The sequence below is a fragment of the Macaca mulatta genome, chromosome 12 (genome assembly GCF_049350105.2).
Source record: "Macaca mulatta isolate MMU2019108-1 chromosome 12, T2T-MMU8v2.0, whole genome shotgun sequence".
In the NCBI taxonomy this organism is placed as follows: domain Eukaryota; kingdom Metazoa; phylum Chordata; class Mammalia; order Primates; family Cercopithecidae; genus Macaca; species Macaca mulatta.
In genome coordinates, this window is record NC_133417.1 from 103,250,344 (window position 1) to 103,274,776 (window position 24,433).

Genomic DNA, 24,433 nt, shown 5'->3' on the forward strand with positions numbered 1-24,433 from the left:
GTAAATGTTGAAAAGCCATCATTTACTGAACAAAGATTTCAGAGTAAGCAAAACACTCCCTCTTCTTTCTCCCATTACAAAAAAAAAAAAAAAAAAAGCCAAAGAGACAAGAGAAGAGAGAAAGTGAGAGAGTGAGCAATATGGGCTAGCTATCTTTGCATTTACCGCAGGTGTCCCATTTAGGATCAAGGGGATTTTCATCTCTTGCATGCTATATTTTGTAACCACCAAAAATATATAATCACTTTATTAAAATGGCAAGGCAATGAGGTAAGAGTTTGAGCGAGTAAGTACATAGGCACAAGTAGTTAGGTCAGGGAAATCTACAGGTCACAGAGACTGAGTGGCTGAGCCAGAGGTAAAGAGGAAGTTGGGTGGTGATAAAAGATAACCCTTAGCAGGGCAAGGGCCATATGATAGAAATTACTTGAGGGATAATTCACCACTTTCACCCCTCTTATCTTTAGTCCTCTTTAAAAAAAAGAAAAGCAACAATAACTGTAGCCTCATCATTTCACAGTCATAGTCTTCTGTGAAAGCCACAGTTGTTTAGGAAAATCCCAATTGACTTCTGTACCTGATACTCTAAATTCTTAAGACCTGTGGTGTTACATCATTAGCTGTGAGTGTCTGGCAGGGAGCTGAGCATCAGTACATCCACACCATCAGCTTTCATTATCTTCTTCTTTTGCTGGGAAACACTGGCTGTCAACTGAGCATTTTGGTGAGCTATTAGCTAAAGTCTAGCTAGGATGAATTGAGTTAATCCCTTTCCATGCGAGAAGATGTCTTGCAACAAGGCTGTAAGCATGGACTAAGACTCATGGTAGTTGGTGTGTCCTTTGCTGACTCATCCCATGACATGTACTCTAATAAAGGGCTCAGTTCAGCTGTCTGATAAAGGCACTCTACAGGGTTAAGACTCCAAAAATTTAACAAACCAGAAGGCAGGCACCATCATCAATAAGGAAGATAGCCTTGAACAGGTCTGGGTTCTCTAGGCTGAGTACTGACTTCAGCAGTATGGGCTAGTAGCCAGCATCAAAATATATTCCTAAAGAGTGTAAGCTCCAAAATTCAATATAAGATGTAAAAAGAATCCTTTAATTTTAGGTACAGCTCTTGTGGTTATTATTATAATACTATGATTTGGGTTAGTATCTATCTTGATATATTGGGCTCACAGATGGTTCTTACAAGAAAAGATCAGAATTTGGGGTTAATTTCTGAGATGTGTAGGAATATCTCAATTTATAATTATTCTGTTATTTATTTATTTTAGTTGTTTAAACTTTACATGTTGAGAAAAATTAGGAGCAACTGCCATTGTCTCTTCTCCCTCTTTCTCTGCATCTCCTCCTGTCCTCCTCTCAGTCCCAAAGTCATTTGCTCAGTACTGGCCCCTATGGTGGGTTTGCCAATTGGCCATATGCGCCTAGAAATGGTGTTTCACTTTCCTCATCCATCCAAGTTACTCTCTTTAGTTGCCTCAACTTTCAACAGTTTGAGGTTCAGAATATGTTTTATTCTAATGAGTCTTTTAAAAGCAGGCACAGAGATTTGGATTAATTTTATAGAAAGAAGGAAAGGATATTATTTGATGGTGGTAAAATTTTTGTGTGCAAGGTCTCATTTTCCCATTTACTTGAATTATAATTTCAAAAATTCTTTAGGTTTATTTCAAATTTTTTTTTCAGATGGAAAATTTCTGAATATTAAGCTTTTACATTTTTCTCTCTAATCCATCTTCCCCACTCCTCTGTCACTGACCTACGAATGAAACCAACACTTAAATGCAAAAGCAGAGCAAGTTTGTCTCATTCAGTTTTCACCTTGGAGCCAAGCAACTTGGTTTTAAAAAAATTTTATCAAGTTTAACACTTTATCATGACATAGTAGATTTATTCAATTTTTTATACATTTTATGATAATAGTTTAAATTTTTATTAAGAAATAATTATGAATATTTGTTCTTTCATGTTATCCAAATATTTATAAAATCATAATTAGGATATGAAAAAATGCTTTTTTCCTTCGAAAATTTTCAATGAGTCATGGTGAGTTCAAAAACCTATTCTTCTGTGTCACACTACACATAGAAATGTGGCTTTTGGGATTGGACACAATGAATCCTTCTCAGACAGTAAAATTTTCATTAGGAGAATAATAAAATGCTTTTAGCAGCATGAACTATTTCTGGTTTTCTCTACTTGGTAAAGCATCCGCTTTCAATTCCAGGTTATCTGGCTTATGATTGAGATCATCTTTAATGTCACTGGGATGAACTTTTAACAAATCTGTAACAACTTGTTAAAAATAGCAACAAAATTTGTTGAAATTTAGTGGGCATCCTATGGTATTCATGTACACATCATCTGTTTTTATAAATATAAAAGTAAGATAATACCTCTGGACCTTACTGATCATTACAATATAGCCTCCCTTCATGAACAGAAAAAACATTTGCAAAATTTAGTACAGAAATTCAGGGAGGAGGCATAGATCTATGGAAGTGGGATCTCAGAAATAGGATTATATTAAATTATTATTCTGATTTTGGTCATGGGTTTAATGTTGTATTTAATTTGAAATAAGCCATTATTTTCTGAGGCATTAATAACTGGTAGTTAAGGGAAAACTGGTTATATAGACTTATAAGTGCAGTTGCCTCACACCTAAGTGATAGAGCTAATCTTGAAAGAGAAAAGTGGCCCAGAGACCTCTTTGTGTGAAGTATCTCAACATATTGCTGCCTGTTATATTGTACCGAACACATGCACTTCTGTTTAGTAATATTTTGGGGAGCTGAGATTTAGGGAAGAAAAGACTGTAGCATCTTTGCAACTAATTCTAAAGTTTTATAGGGTTATTTATTTATTGGTACTGTGATGAACATGCATTATTTGTAATAACATTTTCAGTTTAACATTCCTTTTTTTATTTAACTCTGATTTTTAGACCTTCGAGTTTTTCTTTGCTTTAGCTTGGGAAAACCAAATAAGTGCAAGTTTCCTCCAAGACACCTCATGAAAACATTTTTTTTAAATAAAATCAAGAGTGAAACGAGTCTATATTTATTTGGAAGATCATCTGACTACTGCTAAATGGAGTATCTCAATCTGAAAGTGAAATCTGTTTCACTGCTAAAAATTGCCAAGAGTTTTTTGACTGAGATTTGGGAATCTGCAGAAAATGTAAAAGTTTTTTTTTTCTACAATAATCTGTTCAGTGAACAAGCTGTGAAAAATAGTTCTGTATTTTGTCCATGTGATGCAGCAGACGGTAAATTTCCATTTTAAAGAACGATATGAGTAGCTTCTGGCACCCATATCTATTGCCTTACTCGAATCTACTTACACTGAGTTACAACAATGCAGTTTATTATTTCTTTAAAGCAAAAAATAACAAGAGATCTTATATTCTTTTTTTTTTCCATCATAGCTCAGCTCTATTCCTCTATCTGGGATCAGAAATATGAGGGTACTTCGAGGCCTTATCAAACATGCCTTAAAATACCACATAATAGTAAGAAGATACTATTTCCCTGCATTTAATACTTTACATTTGAAGAGCTTTAAACAATTTACTATTTCTTTCTAAACGTATTTTTTGAAGTAGGTTGTCCCATAATGAACAGTTACTATAAACTGTTAAAGGATAATTTTTTTTAAAAGTATAATTATGATTCTTATACAAACATAAGATGAACATGTGTTAAAGATTTTATTACATTAATTAATGAGGAAAGCAGTAAGATGTTACAACCTACTCAAAAAAGGATTCAAATTCACATATACACACATACAGGCAGATAAACAATGCTGAAATGAATTTACAAATAGAAGCAAAATGGATCAATACATGAGGTAACAATGAATTGCATTCCACAGGTCATACCTTATTTGTATTTCTATGAACTAGAATGATTTGCATTATTCTTAATTTTCTATAAGTCACAGAGAGAGAAAATAACTCAAAGACAATAAAAGGTAGGGATGGCCCAGAAGGGTGTACTAGATAGGACACCTAATAATCTTTTTGGGTTTATCTCTGTTTTACCCAATTATTACCTAAAGATCCAGTTAAAAAGTACTTGTCACTTTTCCCATTGAAATTAATAAATGTTGTTTTCTGGTTCACATTTTCCTTTCAAATCAAGTGCCTAGAACAATGTCTGACACATAGTGGTTCATATATATTTGCTGAATAGATGAAATTTTTGTTGTGTCTCCTACTGAACATTTTCCTAATAACCCAGTGGTAGAAATGAGTATGCTATTTTGTCCGCAGATCTCAAGGATGTCAGAAAGATTCTGTGAGAAACCTGAGGCAGCTTTAAAGGTTTTGGTACATATCTTTCTTTTGCCTTTGATCTTTTTAGAGTCAATGATGCTTCAACTAAGGGAGTATGAGAAAAATAAAAGAAAACCATGAGTCAAATGTCCACTGTATTTCTAGTCCTCCATGGCAGAGATATAAACTAAGGTGGGTGAAACACATCAGACTGGCTGTGGGCTGAGTCATCTCTGAGGGCAAGAAATCTTACCTCTCTGAGAACAATAGTGTACCACGCTGGCTTATTGCAAATCATACGCTTGTTGCAACTTGGATTTTGATAATGTTAGATTGTCCTGGAGTTTATTTTTGTTCAGCCTCAATTTATTTTAACTAAATGATGACCTAGGGAGTATGGTTTCAGGCTTAGCAGAAGGGTTCTGATGCCCGTATAATCCTTTTCTTCCTAATTTGTCTGATGCCTAAAATTCTGCCATTATTACCCCATCTCTTTATCACACTGTGACTTATCAACTGCAATGATTCCAATTAGGTATGTACACATTTTCTTGAGAGAGGCAAAATTTTGTAATGTTTTCAGCTTCCACACTTCATTGGGAAGAAAAATTAAAGATCAGGTTGTGACTTGCTGTCCTATTAAGATTTTGAAATGAGTATGTAAGACAAAGGGGTGCCAAATGTATATGACAGGTGAGAGAAAGGCAAAGTCAGGAACGAGAAAGTACTACAGGACAACGGTCACTTTCTTCAACAGATTGATGACATTAACCTTCTTCTTGCTGATATCTCTAAAATATTTTATGCAAAAATACTCTAGTGTCAGCAGCAGCATCACAAAAGTGGAGGGTGTTCTTTTTACCATGGAAAAGTTTTAGCAAAACTGAAAGTTTTTCATAACTAGCTATTTTGAGTCTTCAGTCATTGAGATTCTTTGTTATTTGTTAAACAGTTGGTGACCTTCTGATAGCTTATCACACCGATCACTGGTTTATGGTGCACCTAAGATTCTCTTATAGTTTACAAAGTATTTTCATATACATTATCTCATTTAATCTTTATAATAATCCAGTAGTCCCTGGCTGTGAAAAGTGAACTTTGACTCCAAAAGTGTTTTTTTCCTCACTCAAGGCAAGCTGTCCTGGGTGAAATAAATGACTGTAACATAATCATTTTGTTCTCATCAACTATATGAATGGTAGAAGTTGATTACCACAAATTATTTTTGTTGTGGTAGCCCATATCCTGCATGAAGATAATAAAAAAAGAAAAAAACTCTGCAGTCACAGCCTGATTCATCTGCCATTTATAGGTGTGGTTTAGTCTTTCCTTCCTCTCAAGCTTTTCTGTTACCACTGAAAAAATTAGTTCTATAAACACTTCAAGTCTTGACTCACTGTCACTTTGCACTTTGTCATCCAATATTTTCAGATACAATAAAATTTGTATGAGACAATCCTGGAACATAGGTTATTCATTATTCTCATCTATAACACTCTATTAAAGCAGTAGGAGTTTTGGAATGATAGTTGGACTTTGTAAATAATGTAACTTGTAAAGGTGAGCATAAATGATCTTCTGATAATCCTTACTCTAAATAGCCAGTGTAACTTTAAACAAGTGACTTACTTTTCTAAAGTGAAAAGAATAATACTCTCAGTTTAGAGCATGAAAGTATTGTGAGGAGTAAGGGCAGTGAAATATTCTTAGTTAAAATATGTCATTTAAGTGTAAAGCATTATTACTATGAAAAGGAATAAGTGACATGAGTTATGTTATGCTTAAATTTGCTTTTAAACTCTTGAACCTGAAAGGCCAAAGACGTCTGTATTTCTGTATCATTGTGTGTACAATAGCTATCTATCTCAAAAGTGACTTTGAATGGATTTTTATTAAATGAATGAATAAATTGTATTAAATTAATTCTCAACTGGCTTTATTTAATAGACAGTTTTTACAAGATTGAATGGCTCAAGCATAGGGTGGAATAATTTAGGTGTATCCTTAAACAACAGCAGTTAATTCAATTTTTTATGTACTAATTACAATTCTAATTTGGAAAATCATTAACTTTAATTTATCTCAAAATACCTTTCTCTGCCCTCTTTTCTTACAATCCATTTTTATTTTAGACTCTGTCTTATCTACAATGATTCTGACATTTGTCAGTTTTTGGTTGTCCAGAATCTCCGTTATTTCTTTAAGCACTTTCCCCGCCTTTTAGGAAATTGCATCTCTACTAGTATACTTCCCTAGTACTGTCATGGGGCAACTGAGTGTTGATTTTGGCCAATTAGACACCCTCTTTGGGTACATCAAATTTGAGGAAGTGACAAGGCCTGAAGCATGACTAGAAGCAGCAGTGGCGGCCATGGTGGCCTATAATGCTGGTGGCATCCTGGCCAGGAATTCCAGCCATAAGCTAGCTGGGTGCTATGCTTCTGCTTCCTGTTTCTTCATCCTTCGAAGGGGCCTTGAATCCTGCCTATACCTAAGCCCAGACTTCCAGCTTCCTATTCATTTTGTGAAGGGCACAAAAGTCTTCCAATGAACTGATCTTTTGCCTAAAGTAGTCGGAGTCAGTTTCTGTTGCTTGCATCCAAGAATTCAGACTGAAACAATGCATTTGTGTTTCTGAGGAATAACAAGTGAAAACAAGAAAAGTTCCAAGAGTACCACTCGGTTCCACGTAACAATTGAAATGTTGGCCACTATTATTATTGCATACTCTTCTTTTAGCACTATCATATGCTATTGTAATTGTCTGTTTAGTTTGTCACACAGACTTGAATGCAAACACTTTGCAAGAATTTTGTCTTAGTGATTTTTACATCCATTTCAATATGGGGAATATAGTTGACATTCAATAAATACTTGTTGGTTGGACCAAAAAAAGTTAAAATTGGTATTATTAGGCATACTATAGGCAATCAATTAAGTTTAATTAAATTTGCTGTTAAGTTTATTTGATTTGTTAAGCCCTACTATGTCCAAGTTACTCTGAGAATTATAAATATGAATAAGTCATGATGTTTGCCCCTCTACCTTTAATACATTTGTAATTTCATAATGAAGAAAGGATAAAATAAGAAACTCATATTCACTCATATTCAGGTACATTCTTTGACATGAAAATATCTTTTTTGTGAATTGGATACTATAGTATTATATGATAAATTTGAATCCTGCCCTTAAAAGTGGCTTTTTCCAAATAGAGGTGTGATTTAATATTAAATATATTAAAATTGATTAAAAAGTTAAAAATGTATGTATTCTATGATTTCTTCTGGTGGTTTGGATTAAAGCTGACTCATTATTTTCATAATCAGGGATAATTGAGATTTCATTATTTTTAATTGATATTCTGATTTTAATAGATTTCATTAGAAGTAGAAAGAGTATTTTATATTTTGTACCAGAAACTTATTTTTTTCAGTAAATGACCATTCACAGTATGAATATGCACAAAATATTGATAAAATTAAATGAATCTAGCAGTTGTACTGAGTATAGACATGTTTATTTAAGCCTACATGTACATAGCCCTTATCAGAACACACAGAAAGACTCACAAGTATATTTCTACATTGTAATATATTATAGGAAGCAGGAAGTAGGACAAGGGTGGACACCATTCTCAAGGGTCTGACTTCATAGTGACTTGTAAAAGAGAAGTGTATTTTATAGGAAAGGGTAAGCCCACATCTCAGTATTCTTAGAGCTGGGTTTTCCAAGTATGGACATCTACCAGTGGTTCCTCAGAGTATGGAATGTGCATGAGTTCTGTCCTATCAACTGTTTTTTTTGTCTGTTCAAGACAAAATATTGTTCCAGAATATAAGTCATCTTCATTACCAAATACACCAAGTGTAGCTAACAATTTTTTTTCTAGCCAGACTTTGTTAATGGAGGAATCTATGTATTTTTTACAGTCTGACATGAGTTCCTTATTTCATTGTAGATTGAAAACAAACACTTTGTAGCCTAGACACTTTGAGCAGCACTGCCTGATACATCACCTGAATCACTTGGTAAAATGCAGTTTTAAGGCTACATAGAATACCTATTAAATAAGGCATTCAGGGAGGAGAGCTACTAGAAATATTTGTTTTTAATAAACTCTGAAAATAATCTTTCTATACATTTGATGTTTAAGAACCATTGTTTTAAATATAATAAACAGAAAAAATATCCTCCTAGCGTTCTCCAGACGTGGAGCAAAACTTATTTTTTCATTTTTTAAAAACATGAAATCTTACAATTTTGCAGATTTCCATTAAAATAAGAGATCTAGTCAATCTCTCCAAGTTGAACACCAATATCCCTGTGGTTTAAGCTGCATTTATCAGATTTGTGATATTATACACACAGAATGCTAATAGCAAAACTATGCGGATATGTACATTAACTTATTAGAAAACATTTCCTGCTCTTTCTCACACCTTCATTAACTCAAAATAAGACCTTTACTCACTAATTAATTTAAGAAAAGAAGTAAGAGCCTAAATGAGATTCTTATAAAAGCCTTATTTGAGCAGGATGAAGAACTTTCTATAACTTTGAAATAACATTCAGGGGTAAGTTTTTAATAATTAAAAAATCCAAACAAATTTCAATTGGTCTTCTTTGATAGTTGAATTGTCTTGGCTGAGAGTAGATACATATTTGATTGATACCAGTTGACATTAGTTATGAAAGTCCTTTAGTTAGGGGAGTGTGAGGACAGACCCTGGGTCTGAGAGTCCCTGGAAGGCAGGTAGACTATCTAAATTGTTACCCCGTGGTTGGCCATATACAGACTAAGAAAGGAGGTAGAGCCTTTCCTACATGAAAACTGGTAACTTTTCCTTTGTCATGAAGAATTTGAAGTGCAGATAGGAGGGCAGGATGTTGAACAGACTGGGCTGAAATAGAGTTTCTTTACATAATTGATACAGGAAGTTGGGGGCTATTTTTTTTAATAACTATTTCTTCTGGAGATGGTGAGATTTAATGATTTTGATTGATTTTTCTTGTGCTCATCAATATCTGATTCTTCTCTTTTTAGCACATAGAAGATTGCATGTCTTAGGCTTCTTGCAATAGGGGGGTGATATATAACTAGTACTGGCCAATGGTTTTGTAAGTATAACTGATGTTACCTTAAGGCTGAAGTGTAGAAGAGTATGTGGAATATAGACAGGTGCTTTTTTCTTGTACATCACCAACTTACAGCACTTCCTATGGAGGCAGCATGGCCTCAAAATCTAAGGAACCTAGATTTTCCAAGTTATTGTATGGGAGACAATTGCCCTGGAGTGCTGCCGAACTCAGAATAGAATTTGCATAAATGAGAAATAAACGTTGGTCATGCCGACACACTGAGGTTGTGGGACTATTTGCTACCACAGCCTAGTTTTATTCACTAGTAAAATAATCTAATAATACTGTCTTGGTTGGCTTGGTTTTGTATTTGAAATAAATCAGATCATGAAAAGATTGGTTAAATTAGTAGAGATAAACTATTTATTTGTATCAATTCATTAATTTGTTCAATAACTCAGCAAAATATGAAATACAGATTATGCGCCAATCCCTGTACTGTGCTGAGGAAAGCATAGTATTATGGTTACTAGCATGTGCTACGCAGCCACTTCCTGAGTTTGAATCTTGGTTCCTCCATGGGTGGGCTGTGTGATTATCGCCAAGTTTTTAACCTTCCTGTGCTTTAGTTTATTTATTTACTTGTAAAACAGTGATTATATTAGTCCCTACCTTACAGAGTTTTGTGAAGTAAAAAGGAGATAATATATGTAAAACGCTTGGCACTGTGCTCCACTAAGTAAATTTTCAAGTGTGTTGATTGTTATTAGTGAGACTATCAAAATCTAGAAGTAAAATACCATTTTTACTAGTAATTCATGTATTGAATTTTTATTACTGCTGTAACAAATTACTGTACACTTAACACACATTTGTTATTGCACAGTTCTACTGACCAGGATTCTGTGTTGGCATGGCTTGTTTCTTGTTTCTTTCTTTTCTTCTTTCTTTTTTTTTTTTTTTTTCGAGGCAGAGTCTTGCTCTGTTGCCCAGGCTGGAGTGCAATGGCGCCATCTCACTGCAACCTCTGTCTCCCAGGGTCAAGCAATTCTCCTGCCTCAGCCTCCAAAGTAGCTGGGACTACAGGTGTGCACCACCACGCCTGGCTAATTTTTATATTTTTAGTAGAGATGGGGTTTCAGCATGTTGGCCAGGCTGGTCTCGAACTCCTGATCTCAAGTGATCTGCCTGCTTTGGGCTCCCAAAGTACTGGGATTACAGGCATGAGCCACCATGCCTGGTCAATGGCTGGTTTCTCTGTGGCAAGTTTTACAAGGCTAAAATCAAGGTGTTGACGAGTTATCTGGGGGCTCCTGGAAGAATCTGCTTCCAAGATAATCGGGTTGTTGGCAGAATCTAGTTCCTTGCAGTTGCAGGACTGAAATTCTTCTTTCTTTGCTGGCCATCAGCTGGGTCCACCCTTTGCTCCTAGAGGCCTCACTGAGCCTGTGATTGCCTCCATCTCAGAGCCAGGGACAGTGCAGCAAATTTTTCTCATACTTAGAACCTCTTTAACTTCTCTCACCTTATCACTCTTCTGCCTCCAGCTGGAGAAAGTACTCAGCTTTTGAGGGCTCATGTGATTCGACTGGGTCCACCCAGATAATCCAAGACACTTTCCCTATGTTAAGGTTTTTAACCTTAATTATATCTGCAAAGTCCCTTTTGCTATGTAATGTAACATCTTCACATGTTCTAGGGATGAGGGCATGGACATCTTTGGGGGACTATAATGTGGCCCGCACAGTTTCCCTGGGTCCACAATCTACCTTTTCCTGATTTTAGTAAATATACTACACATTATTGAGTGCTTTCCGTGTGCTAGGTAATAAATGACACGTCTCTAGCTCTCTAACTTTCTATTTAATTTCCCCTAGTACTGCAAACAAGTACTTAATTCTTTCCATTTTAAAGAAAAGGAACTGATGCTTGGAAAGATGATTGAATTTGACCAGGTTAAAGGTTTGCATAACTGATAAATTGAAGAGGAGGGATTCCAAACAAGGTCTGTTTGACTGCACCCCTTAGAACTTTGACTACACTACATGTTCATAATGGCCACTGGGGCCCCTCTCAACATCTTGGCTTAGTCCATTGTGCAAGACCAATGGGTTCCCAAACAGGCAGTGTTTAATAAATAAAGCTATGTTCTATTTTCTAGAGCCATCTAAAGACTCATGTGTCCAGAGACACAAACTTATTTTGGCAGTCTCTGGTGCTTTGGGTCAACATAAGAATGGGAGGTGGGATGGTGCCAGCACCGAGGAGATAGACATTGTTCACATTACAATAATGATAAAAATAGCTGACATTTATAGAGAATCAATTATGTGCTGGGCACTACACTAAGCACTTTACATGGAGCCTCAGAACTCATTTAATTCTCAAAACAAGTTTATGAGATAGGTGCTGTCTTCACATCCATTTTACAGAGCGTGAAATTGAAATACAGATGGCTTATGTAACTTACTTAAGATCTCACAGCTACAAACTGGCAACACTAGGGCTTCAACCCAAGCCCTAGAGCTCCCTTATATTTTAGTATTAGCAAGAAATAGTAGTCTCCAGATTCTTATGCTTTGGGTTGTACTATAACTATTTGTCATTCTCCTCTTCTCTGTCTTCCAGTAAAGTTGCTAACAAGAGGGTCTGTAGTCAGGACTGGGACTAAGGCTAGTGGCAGGGGGCAGTAAAAGGATAAAGCAGAATGTACGTGGTGACCTTGTCTCTGGATTAGAGAGTGACATTTAGCCTGCTAGCTCCTCTCTCCTACATGGGACTAAGTGAGGCCCCAAGGATGGGAGAGCTTGGGCCACTATAATAAACCACAGAATGAAGAGAGGTCCTTCTCTGATAATACCCTGACACCACATTCAGCAACCATTTCAAATGGTTGCCCTTCCCCAACCCAGAACACTTCATTGGTGAGCATGGGTTTTGTGTCATTATAAACGACACTTCTCTTCCTTTCCAGATTGATGTGCTGTGCACCTGCTTTTCCTGACCTTTATTCTTTTCTCCTTCAAAAGTAGTGACATGATAAAGCATATTCCTAAGAGTCTGTGTGCACTTTTACTTATTTATTTATTTTTGTTCTGATTTGGGCTCCTTCCACAAATATCTTGAAAACATAGCCTTACCTATGTGACTGTTTTAAAATGCTTTTAAATAAAGTTGTAAAAATGATAAAGAGTTCCGTGTGTGGGTATGTGTGTGGTTGAAAAGCTCCTGGTCATAAATTAATAGAACAGAAAATAAAATACAGTTTTGAAATTATTTTACGTTGGTAAAAATTATGTGTAGACATTTTAGAAAGAATGTCATATCCCCTATAACTTTTTCAAATTTTATTGAATTTGACATTCCACAGTTTAGAAGAACTTAATTTATGAAGACACGGACAAGTTTGGTCATAATGACAGAATTGAATTGATATTTTTTTATACCATAGATCAAACCTGTAATAGTGATATTGGGGCTGAATTGAGACTTGTGAATTTGAATGTTAATAGCCACATAGCTCAGAAGAAACACAGATGATTCATATCGTTCTGTGGACTAACATTCCCTTGAAAAGCTGTTTTAACTTAACAGTGATAAACAATGACAATTAAAATGTGCTCTTAATTATTGGACTGGAAACATAATTGTCTTGCTTTCTTCTTTAAGAGCTACAGATATCTTAAAAGATATAACTTATTAGACCACAGTTTACTGCCTTTAATCTAAACTACAAATACTTTTATTCTGAGTTTCCCATGACTACATGGGATATTATTTAATTTAACATCACACAGCAAAATATGAACTTCAAATGATAATCTTGCAAGATTTTATTTGCTTTCATTAATTTAAAAGGAAACTTTGTGATATAAAAGTGTTTCTTAAACTCCTGCCAATTAAAAAAGCACACTAGAAAACTCATCTCAAATATAATCGAAATGTAACTCTCAACAGCTGAAAGCTGCCATTTGGAGCTCTTTGATGAGGCTGTAGAGGTGGAGTCAATTTCACCTTTTGACAGCAATAGAAATGTGGCTCAGAAGTTTTCAAGTCGTAAGGTATGTTCTGGCTTTATTTTAAAATGGAAAACTGTCAGCTTATTTTACAAATGGACTTATATTCAATTTTAAGTTATCCTTTGTCTAGTGTTGATGCAGATGCTACTTTTTCTTTTCCAACATTTATGATGGATTATTAGACCAACAAGGGCTGGCCTAGTAATTGAACAAAACCTTAAACCACTACTTGAAAAAAGCATATTTGGGATTTTTAATAGACTTTGGAGTTTAATGAGCAGTTGTTCAGTCTTGCTGCAGTCTTCATGAAACAAGAAGTTTGGATTTGTTGTTTATAAAACAATTGCAGGCTGAGAATCCTGTTGCAGTTTTCAGCAAAGTTTAATACTATTCTAGTACCTATGAACATTACCACAGGGAAGTCCCTAAAGAGGCTCTGAAACTATTTAGTAAGCTATTTGGAGATAAAATCTTCCCATATCATTTTCTTCATATTCTTGGCTCCATATTTAATACAGCACTAGACACTTAACACCTATTGACTTAATAATTTATTAAAGACCAGTGGTTGATAGAAATACCATAAACAGAAAATGAAATCATTCATTCATCCATCCAACAAATAATAATTGTGCTAAACCCTGGCTGAGAGCTGGAGATGCAGCAACAAGCAAACTAGATAGGGTCTTTGCTCTCATAAAACTTACAGGCAAAGAAACCAAATTTCCTCTCCTTATGGGAAAAATTTTCTATTGTACCTAATGGCAGTAATTTTGAAATAAAATCTCCAGTTATTAGATAAACTCTTGTCGCTGATTTCAAGTTGAGTTATATTTTTGTAATGTCAAATACTGACTAGTAATAGCCATGCACTGCTGTTTATTTCGCTTACTCTATTGGAGTTCTTCGAAAATTAGCAGATGATTATCAAATACTACACATGTGCTTACGAGTATATCATGTTTGGGATTAGCTCTTCTTCACCACAATCTTTTTAGCCTTACCTGTTTAACAAACTAAACAAGCTTACCTGTTTAACAAGCAAAATCCAAACCACAGGTCTTGGTTTCTTCTTATGCTCAGGGGGAAGTGTTATGAAATATTCTTGAATTCTTCCTTTCTGGCCTCTGCCAGGATTTTTTACTTGGTTACATAAGCTCTGTGTGATAAGGACTTCTGCCCTGATCAATGAGAGCAGCCTGGCAGTGATTAGCATAATCATTAGCACACTGATAAAATTACAAAATTGCGTTTGTATATATTATGTGCTTTGCATTGTGCTAAGCATTTTACATGCATTATTAAATTTAACTCTTAAGATAACTCTATGAAGTGGCTATTGTCACTCACATTTTACAGATGAGAAAACTGAGCACAGAGAGGTAACTTGACCAAGATCACAAAGCTAGAAAAAGTTGGAGAAATATATGAACTTCAGAGATGATGCTCATAATCACCTCTTGCTTGTTGAGGGAACAAGATTAGGGAATATTCCTCTCTCTTACCTGTTGATCCTATTAATTCCAGCATTCTCCAGGAAGTCATTTTAGGTGTTTTTTCTCTGTCCTCTTTCACAGCTCCAAGAGATCAAGTGAGGTTAAAATTCAACTCACTAAGTTCTGAAATCAGCAATTTTTAAATCAGAAACTAATACAGCCATAATAGTAAATTTAAAGAATAAAAGCCTCTCAAAATAACTATGGGGTAACAATATAAAATTATAAAACAGGGCTAACTAACATAACTGTCTGAAATATTCAAGAGATATAAATAATGATAAAAGAACTTCCAACATTTTTATTTACTTCTCTGTCCCTGTCCAAGCTTTTAAGTGACTTCTGATGTGTGTGTGTGTGTCTGTCTGTGTGTGTGTGCAGTTCTGTGCACAAAACACGAGCATTTAGGTCCTCATGCTGTGAAAGTGGAAAAGTTAGCTAGGATTTTCTTCATAAGAATTTTACAATAGGATGAGAGTGTAACAAACCTTGAATAGAACGTTTCTTCTTGATTTCAATAAGCTGTATTTGTGAGAAGCATAATAATGTCTTCATTTGCTGGAAAGATATATTCAAATATAATGGCATAACGACTCTTGAATTTGACTATGAAGATAGAAAAATCTATTATAGTGATGTCATGCCCTGATAATATGGCTCTGTCTCTAGACGCATTCGTTACCTGCATCTGTGACCAAACTATTGGACAAAAGGAGATTTTTAGAAGTTTTAACTTGATGCATGGGATAGTGAATGTTCTTTTACAGATTTTTTTTTTTTTTTTTTTTTTTTTTTTTGTGAGGAGGGGAAGGCAGTCAATGATTTCCAGTTAAAGCAACTTCAGGTTCTTAGAGATGGGCACTTTACAACTGTGTTGTCCTAGATGGGTCCTTTGAGAAGGAGCAGAGCAAGGAGGATGCTGGTCTGCTCTAAAGATAGGTTTGCAAATAGAGATAACCTATTAACTCACCTTGGAGGTGCCAAACACTATGATTTTAATGGCTCTTGGCATGGAAATTTAAGAAGCTCTGTGGCCAAAGAGCTTTACAAATGCCAGTATGGGTGCTGATCAATACTAGTGCTTTTAAAATGACAGTTTGTGCTTTTTCTTCTGGAGAGAAGACTTGCATTTGATTCAGTGTCATCTGGGGGTAGGGTGAAGGAGGCAGCTTTTGGCCTAGAAGAACTTTTCAGATAGACATAGAGAGAATTTGGATGAAACAATTATTAGTATTGCCTAAGATACAGGGTGACAGACTATTTCTGAACATAAGTCCCAGAGGGCTCCTGGCCCCCACACTGACGTTCTTGGTCTGATGATGCCATTTAACCTTTTGTGGTGAAGCTTGAGCTTTAAGAGCAAAACATAACTGTACCTTCTTGTCTTGCTTTAGACCAAACTTCGAGACATAGTAATATCAGAGACTGTTTAAACAGAGCAATAAAACAACACACTACTTTAACTAAACCCAGCTTGCAGGGTAATTTTAAGGCAGCCGGATTGGAGGAAGCCTGTGCATTAATTTACTCTAATAGCAATGGGGGAGAGGAGGGGAAAGAGGTTGAAAGGCATTGTTAGAAAAAAAAAAAAAAAAGAAAAAAGAAAACCAAGAACTCGTGCTCAATTTCTTTCTGCCTTTTTTTTAAGGTGTTTAACACTTGTACAATTTGGTCAAATTATGGGCAGGACAGCAAGAGAAGCTAGTCAGTTTTAAAAGACAGAGAGCATGTGAGACAGGACATGATTACTTTGCTGAATCTCCACTTTTTTTTTCTTCCAAAAGAGACAAAGGGAAATAGTTAAGAACCAATAGTGATGGCAAGGAAGCAATCATTGAGTTGCAGGATACCTTTGTCTCTAGGGGCACGCAGCAATTTTTCCATGTCTGCCACTGAGTGTCAAACCTTTTCTTTTCTTTTTCTTTCTATTCTGGATGGCCAAACTGATTATCTAAAATAGAAAATTAGCACACAATGGGTTTACTCTGCGATACCCCTTATGCAACTAATGGCAAAGCTTGTTAATTGGTTGTAAATGCCAGCAGGTTGCCAGGATAATACTTCAGAAATAAGCGGGTATTCTGATAATTACAGCAATCTTCATCTATAAAAGCTTAAGTAGATGAAGTAGTGGCTGGCTTAAAACCAAGATTTATCCCGCTGCACTCACATTAAAAGAAAAAATAAGATGAAAACAATAATGTAACAAAACAATTATATAGCAGGAAGCTTTGTAGGTTTTAGAGATTGTGAAAACTCAGAAAGTAAAACAGTGCTGTAATAACCAGTTATGGAAAAATAGGCCATTTACATTTGTGTATAATTAAATAGTAGGCTATGCAATTTCACTTTTTAAAGTAAACTGCCTTTTCCTTTTTTATAGGGCAACGTAGCCATAATTGCTGCATTAAAGCTTTAATGAAAGAAAAAAGCAGCAGATCAAGATGACATGTAACGTCTACATTTGTATCGTGGCGCTTTGCTTGTTTAGTAATGGGAAGCTACTGAGATTAAAATTGCAGAATTCTTCATAGTTTGTTCTAAAATTGCTATAGGAAGATCATTCAGGGTCTAAAATATACACAATTTATTTTTCCACCTTCAATCTGCAAGAATTTAATGGCTTTCATAACTAGTAGGTGGTTGGAGATACGTTTTATATTAGAGAGAGAACTACTTCAGATCATAAAATTTATCAAAAGTGAATAGATCATCAGAATTTAAACCTTAAAGGACTTCCTTGGTACATTAGAATATTGTGCCATATATTATATTATAGTTAGTGTTTAACTTGGTGCAGTATAAGTTTTCTTATTCAAAATGTCAACAGGTTGATTTGTAACATATATCTTTTATGTTTTGCAGTTTCTTTATCACCTTCATTAACATTAGGATCTGGTGCAAAAGCCAGTTAATTCACATAGAAGAAGGTAATGTTCTGGAAAGCTGTTAATTGGCATGTGAGCTGATTTATTTTATTTTACATATTTTAAAGCAATAGCCTCTCCTGTGGGCATCTTTCTCATAAGTTTGACCTATTCTTCAGGTGTTACGCTCCATATAGGTTGATTATGTTTTCTGTAAACCATCCTTGGCAAATAATGTAAGCAGAGATTGGAAACCTTCATTATGTGTTACAGTACTGAGCACAGAGTATGAAAACATGCTAAAAACACACCAAGCAAAAAGACAGCAGAATACCAAGGATATTAGTGCCAGAGGCGGGAGAGAGAAGCTTTTTTTTTTTTCTTTTTTTACATTTATATAAAACCTACATGATCTTATTCTTCCTTTTGTAAAGAGAAGAATGCAAACACCACTGCTCGTGAAAGAGAACCTAAGAATGGACACTGTAATATAAAGGCCTAGAAGTCTGCCTTTTTGGGTTTTCACTTTAAGAAAGTGACTCAGTTGCTGCAGGGTTGTGTTTTGGTGTTGGTTTCTCACAGGGCTGATGAAAGGCATCTTTATCTATGTGCAGTTCTTCTGGTATGAAAAACTTTAAATACATAGCCTCCTGGAGTGACTGGCTTCCTCAGAGTAATCAGAATATGGCACTGGCATCCTGGCTGGAAGCGCGGGTAAGCAGAGCTCCCGAAGGGCCGTGGCACCCAGGAAACAGAGCAAGTGCCAGGCAGAGCAGCCTGGGTTGGGATGGGAATGTCACCATCTCACAAAGAGCATCTGCAGCCACTTTTTGTGAAAATCCTACCTGAAAAGGAGGCAAGGGGAGGGGAAAGGAAAAAGAAGAGTTTTTAGAATACATGTGGAAGAAGGGATCCCCTTGCCCCCCTAAGTCCTGTGGGTGAAAGAAGAGAGCCTGTTACCTGTGCTTGGCTGCCTCCTTCATCCTGTGCAGACTCGATGTGACAGGACTGGCCCTGTACCCTCCCCAACCAGTAATTCATGTCTCTTCACGGCTGGCAGTTGTTGCAGCACTTAAGATGGGCACATAAGGCATTTTGTTTTAGGCGAACTGAATTAAGATGTTTTCTTTAATCTACATCTTTACATGTGATCTGAACAAGCAGAGAAAATAGCAGAGAGAGCACTTCTTTCCAACTAGCTTGAAACTGGCAGAATTTTTTTTTTTTTGGGGGGGAACTGGGTAGGTGGGGGCCAGGAGGTAAGCTTGCAAAGGAAGAAAAACTAAAACAAACTATTCAGAATTAGATATAGTGGGGGCAGGGGAGGGGAGTGGGAGGCATAATAATCCAGGACTGTCTTTTCTTTGACTACCTGAGACCTTGGACCCAACTACCTGTATATGTTGACATTTTATTGACAGGCCTGGTAAGGCAGGGATCATAACATGGATCATCTCTATATTCATGGAGAGAAAACTTTTTGAGAAGATAAAAAAATCTTTAAAAAATCAAATGAAAGCAAGGGCACATGAGATAATTTTTTGCCAATTGTAAGAACTTGTGGAAATTATACATCTAATATGTTTTTACATTTTTTGAAGGAAGAAAAATCATTTCTCTTAAGTCTGTTTTGTGGCTGGCCTAAATTCTGTATTCTTTTTAATGGCAGGGCATAGTTTTCCTTAGGGTAGTGAAATGCCCTTGTGACTTTCCTGAAGGACAAATAAAAATAAACTAGGTAGAGAATTTGGTGTTGTACAGTTTTGTCTTTCATATACATGGTGAATATTATCTTTTTCTTGGATGCTTTAATACTATCTTGGTTTAAGTTACTCGTTCTTGAAGGGCCATTCAAAATCTCTGACACTTTTGACATCTTTGAGAATTGTTCAATATATGAGCCATGTACATAACTCGATCAACTTCTATTTGAACTTTTTTATGCTACCAGGATATATTTTTTTCTGTCACTTATGCTTTGGTGAAGTACACACTGCACAGAGTAGGTATTTGAGAAATATTTCTGAATGAATTATTTTTAACTCAAGAGTGGAATGTTTGTGCTGCTTTACAGGGTTTTAATGATGAACATATTAAATTGATAAGCATTTTTAAGACATATTTCCAAGTCAGTTTGAGGGTTTAGTACTTAAAAGGCAAAGTTCTTTGGCTAGAATTTTCTCCTAGGAGAGGGGCATACTCTACGTGCATACAGAAAGTATAGTATGCCATCCTGATAGCATTTCTTGTGAATCGTGTGTTCATCCTAACAGTGAACATTTTCTCTGTTTCTGTGTCAGTTGTCACTAATCAGTTATACATCTGATGTGCAGATCCTTCAGGGAATAGAATTTAAGTCATTTTGGCTTTAGCACATATGATATGCTTGTACAGGAGTTTACCAAAGCCCCTTTTGATACATTTTCAGAAGGGGGACGTGCATATGTTATGGTACCTCTACAGCAGCACTGACTGAACTAGCTGACAAGTGACAGGAGGGTTTTTTCCCTCTTTGGTATTTCATGAAAGTGTGCACAAATCATAACAAGTTGCCTCTCTTTCAGTAAGACAGGGAACATTTCCCTTAAAGCACACATGGCTATATGGTGTGTTTGTGTACATGAAAATTCATGCTGCTATCAATTTTAATTTTGCCATTTTTGTTGTTTTTAAATTTCAGGTTTGAAGCTTTTGAAGAGGCTTAAATAATCGCTTTCAATTTTGTCTTGACTGATTTTTGAAGAACTCTATCAAAGTCTTAATGGAAGACTAAAGTTCTTCGCCACTGAGAAGAAAAGCTTGGTAAATAGTAGACACCTACCGTATGTCAGAGAGTCCTATGTTAGATGATCCATAGCAGGCCATGGTTCACAATAATCTGTCTGAATTTTGACCCAGGCTTTAAAGCAGTATTAACAGTAGCAACAATAAAAATAAAAACCCTTGCTTTGCTGTTTCTTCATTGGGTGCAGGGTACTAAGCTCTGTGTTATAGGACATTTTGTGATAACTATCACAGGAGCATCTCCAGTTTAATGCAAGTAAAGCAGACTGGTGGAATGGAGAGGTCGTGGGTTTTGAAGTCAGCCAGATCTGGGTTCAAGTCCAGCCTTTAGCACTTATGAGCTGTATTTTCGCCCTGGGTCTCAAATGGAGAGGAAGTGGGTTTTGAAGTCAGCAAGATCTGGGTTCAAATCCAGCCTTTATCACTTATTAGCTGTATTTTTTGCCCTGGGTCTCAGGATCCTCTAAAATAAGGATCCTGTTGTGAGGGACCAATGCTTAAATCACCTATTGTATTATTTGGCACACAAGAGATGCTTAAAAAACTTTGTTCTTTTTCACTTGCTGCTCCTTCCTGACCTCAAATAGCAAGGGATTCCATATAATTCTTTCTAAGTAAGTGCCAATCTGTTTTTTAAGGTAAAGTAAGATCTTTAGCAGATTGGTTTCTGGACTCATAGAAGCTGACACCTGAGATAAGTGCCAGTGAAATGATCTGCTCCAAATAACTAGTTAACTACCATATTTGTTATACAGTCATACACTACATAATGATGTATCGGTCAATGATGGATTGTATTTAAGAGGGTGGTCACATAAGGTTATAATAGAACTGAAAAACCCCCACTGCTTGGTGATGTCATATCTGTCATAACATTATAGTGCTGTGTTACCTTTTCTGTCTTTAGATATGTTTAGATACACAAATATTGCCATTGTATTACAATTGCCTGCAGTGTTCAGTGTAGGAGTGTGCTATACTCCTGTACTGAACTATACTGAGAAGTGGGTTTGTAGCCCAGAAGCAATAGGCTAGACTATACGGTCTAGGTGTGTAGTAGGCTGTATTGTCTAGGTTTGTGTAAGTACACTCTATGATCTTCGCACAATGACAAAATCACCCAATGACACATTTCTCAGAACCTATCCTCATCATTATGTCATGCATAATTATTGTGTGTATATATTCATATATGCAGACACATTATATACACATACACACACACATATTTATGTTCCTTTTTTTCTGGTCAGCAAATATATATGTATATTTGTATACATATATGTATGTTTATATGTATACATATGTGTGTATATATGTATACATATATATGTATACATATATGTGTGTGTGTATATATGTATATACACACGGGAGTTCAGTGGCATGATCTCGGTTCACTGCAACCTCCACCTTCTGGTTTCAAGCGATTCTCCTGCCTCAGCCTCCCGAGTAGCTGGGATTACAGGAACCCACCACCATGCCTGGCTATTTTTTTTATTTTTAGTAGAGACGGGATTTCACCGTGTTAGCCAGGCTGGTCTTGAACTCCTGATCTCGTGATCTGCCCACCTCGGCCTCCAAAAGTGCTAGGATTACAGGCGTGAGCCACCATGCCCAGCCCCCAAATGTATTCTTTAGAGTTACTCAACCTTTCTATAATTATCTGAGATAGTTACAAGTACACAAACACCAAATGATACCTTTCAATTACCTGTGGATTTTTCCTTAAATGAAGGGACAGTCTTTTAAAATAATGGAATTCAGGGTACTAACAAAGAGATAATTAACATGAGTTCATTCTCATGTAATGAATCCGTTACTAATCTCACGGTTGTGACTTCGAATGGAGTGCAGAAATGGCTCTTGTGTCTGTGACATGGTCCTGCAGACACCACTGCATGACAAGAGGGACATTAGAGGTTGGGCTATTATTTCTGAAGAAAAGCCCATTTGTGTCTGCATCAGGACCACATAGCATGTGATGAAGATTTCCTGTCCCAACTAAAATCAGAGCAGCGTTACTGGGCCTACCAAACGCACTTGTGTAGACTTTACAGGAAAGTCCCTACTGTGAAATCATTTGCGGTGTCTCTTCCCCCATTAGTATTTTCTTTCTCCCTTCATACCTTCCTTACTGGTCACCTCTGAGCACGATTAGTGTGAATCTGAGTTTTTGGGATCCTGAGGAAGAGTGTTCTTCTTTTTTCTTTAGATATGAAGTGGCTTCTTTTTCTGTTTATGTCTTCATGTGAACATTCTGGATGGTAAGAATGACAGATTATTGGCTCAGTCACAATTTGCCTTACACATAACCTCACTGCCAATTTTATTAAAAAAAAGATGTCTTCCTTCATGGAAGAAATAAGCATAACTTTGTTGTGGTTTTTAAAAAAACACCCCAAAAAACTGTTTCGTGAACCAAAATCTTTCATAAAAGCAGATACACCTGATTTCTACTTGAGGTCCAGATACTGGACACAGGAGCCTTATTTAACCTACTTCTTACTCTACCCTCTCATGCTGTAACCATCATTTCAGATTATTTCAGGTTGATCTCTAATCTAATGAGAGGTTAGAGCTCTGTTGAGACTAATAGTAGAGAGAGCTCTTTAGGGGCAAAGTAATATTAATAACCATCATCATCTTACTTGGTGCTTTTTTCTTTCATCTTCCAGACTGAGTTATGTTAGAGGATGTTACTCGAGGAGATAATGCTGCACACTTAATGTATTCATACATTATTTCAACCTCAACAGGTCTAATTAACACAAACTTGTTCCACCTTCTTTTTCCTCAATGATTCTGAATGAGGATAATTAATAATTTGCTAAGACCTCAGAGAACACAGTAGAAAAATAAGAAACTTTAGCAGATTTCATCTCATTCTTGTGCCTGTTTAATGTAAATCTATTGAGAATTCTTTTTTTAAATCACAAAGTACAGTTGAATAAAGAAGAAATGTCAGTTAAATTTTTGTATTATTTTTAAAATTTTAGAGAGAAAACCAGATAACTAGCTTGTCAATGATTAATAGGGGATAGGCAGAAGAATAATTAGTTATTTTGTGGTATATGTGTCTTCTTCAGAGGTTATTTTGATTTAGATAGAAAGATGATGTTAGCATTCTTTAATAGATTTTAGATTCCCTAGGGTAAATTTTACTTTATTGTGTACTTAATAAGACTTTTTTCAATGGTGACAGTGTGTTATCCAAAAGACTGCAGTATTTTAAGTGTAAGTGACTGCTTCACAGTATGATTTAGGGTTTTATTCTAGTTCTCTTACATCCATGCAGAAGCTTGAACTAAAAATTTCATTTTCAAAGATTTGAAGACATTTTTTTCTTTTCTAAAGAGACAACCATCTTGAAGATAATAATCAAGAAAAGAAAAGGTATTAAAAAGTATTATTCTGGTTTATATTGCATTAAAGAAAGCACATTTGATATTACAGACTTTATACAGTTTGTGTTTTTGTGTAGTTTTAGGCCTTGCTTTGTTAGGACACTTTAGGAATAGTGTAAGAGGGTATTCAGGATGAAAGAGGTATTTAGCTTTAGAAGCCAGTCATTGTACATACCTTGCAAATTACCACACTTTTCATCTTGGGTATGCATTGAGAAGTTAATATGCTTCTGTCACTCATACAAATAATGTTAAAACCATCGTGTCTCTGGAGATTTTTATGGCTTACTTATAAAATGCAATGGATTATTTCGGAGGACACAGCATGCAGTATGGGCCAACATGCATTAGAAGGATACACACAAGATCTAAGAAAACATAGTATTCTGCTCAAGGATATAAAGAGTGTCAGATACACAGTACTTAATTAACTCTGGTGGGTGGTGTGTCTCTTTAAGACACTAAAACCTTTAAGAGGTTGGAGA

The 24,433-nt window shown here is 35.8% G+C and overlaps 1 long non-coding RNA gene across 2 annotated transcripts in view; it reads left to right on the forward strand.

Moving 5' to 3' along the window:
* The window catches only part of LOC144333446 (uncharacterized), a 28,889-nt gene extending 8,192 nt beyond the window's left edge, over window positions 1-20,697 (forward strand). The window contains exons 3-5 of one of the 2 annotated variants that reach the window (XR_013402100.1): window positions 4,291-4,347; window positions 17,756-17,820; window positions 20,438-20,697. This is a non-coding gene — a long non-coding RNA (uncharacterized LOC144333446). The remainder of the gene's footprint in view (window positions 1-4,290; window positions 4,348-17,755; window positions 17,821-20,437) is intronic. The other variant, XR_013402101.1, reaches the window with a different exon arrangement.
* The last annotated feature ends 3,736 nt before the right edge of the window (window positions 20,698-24,433 follow it).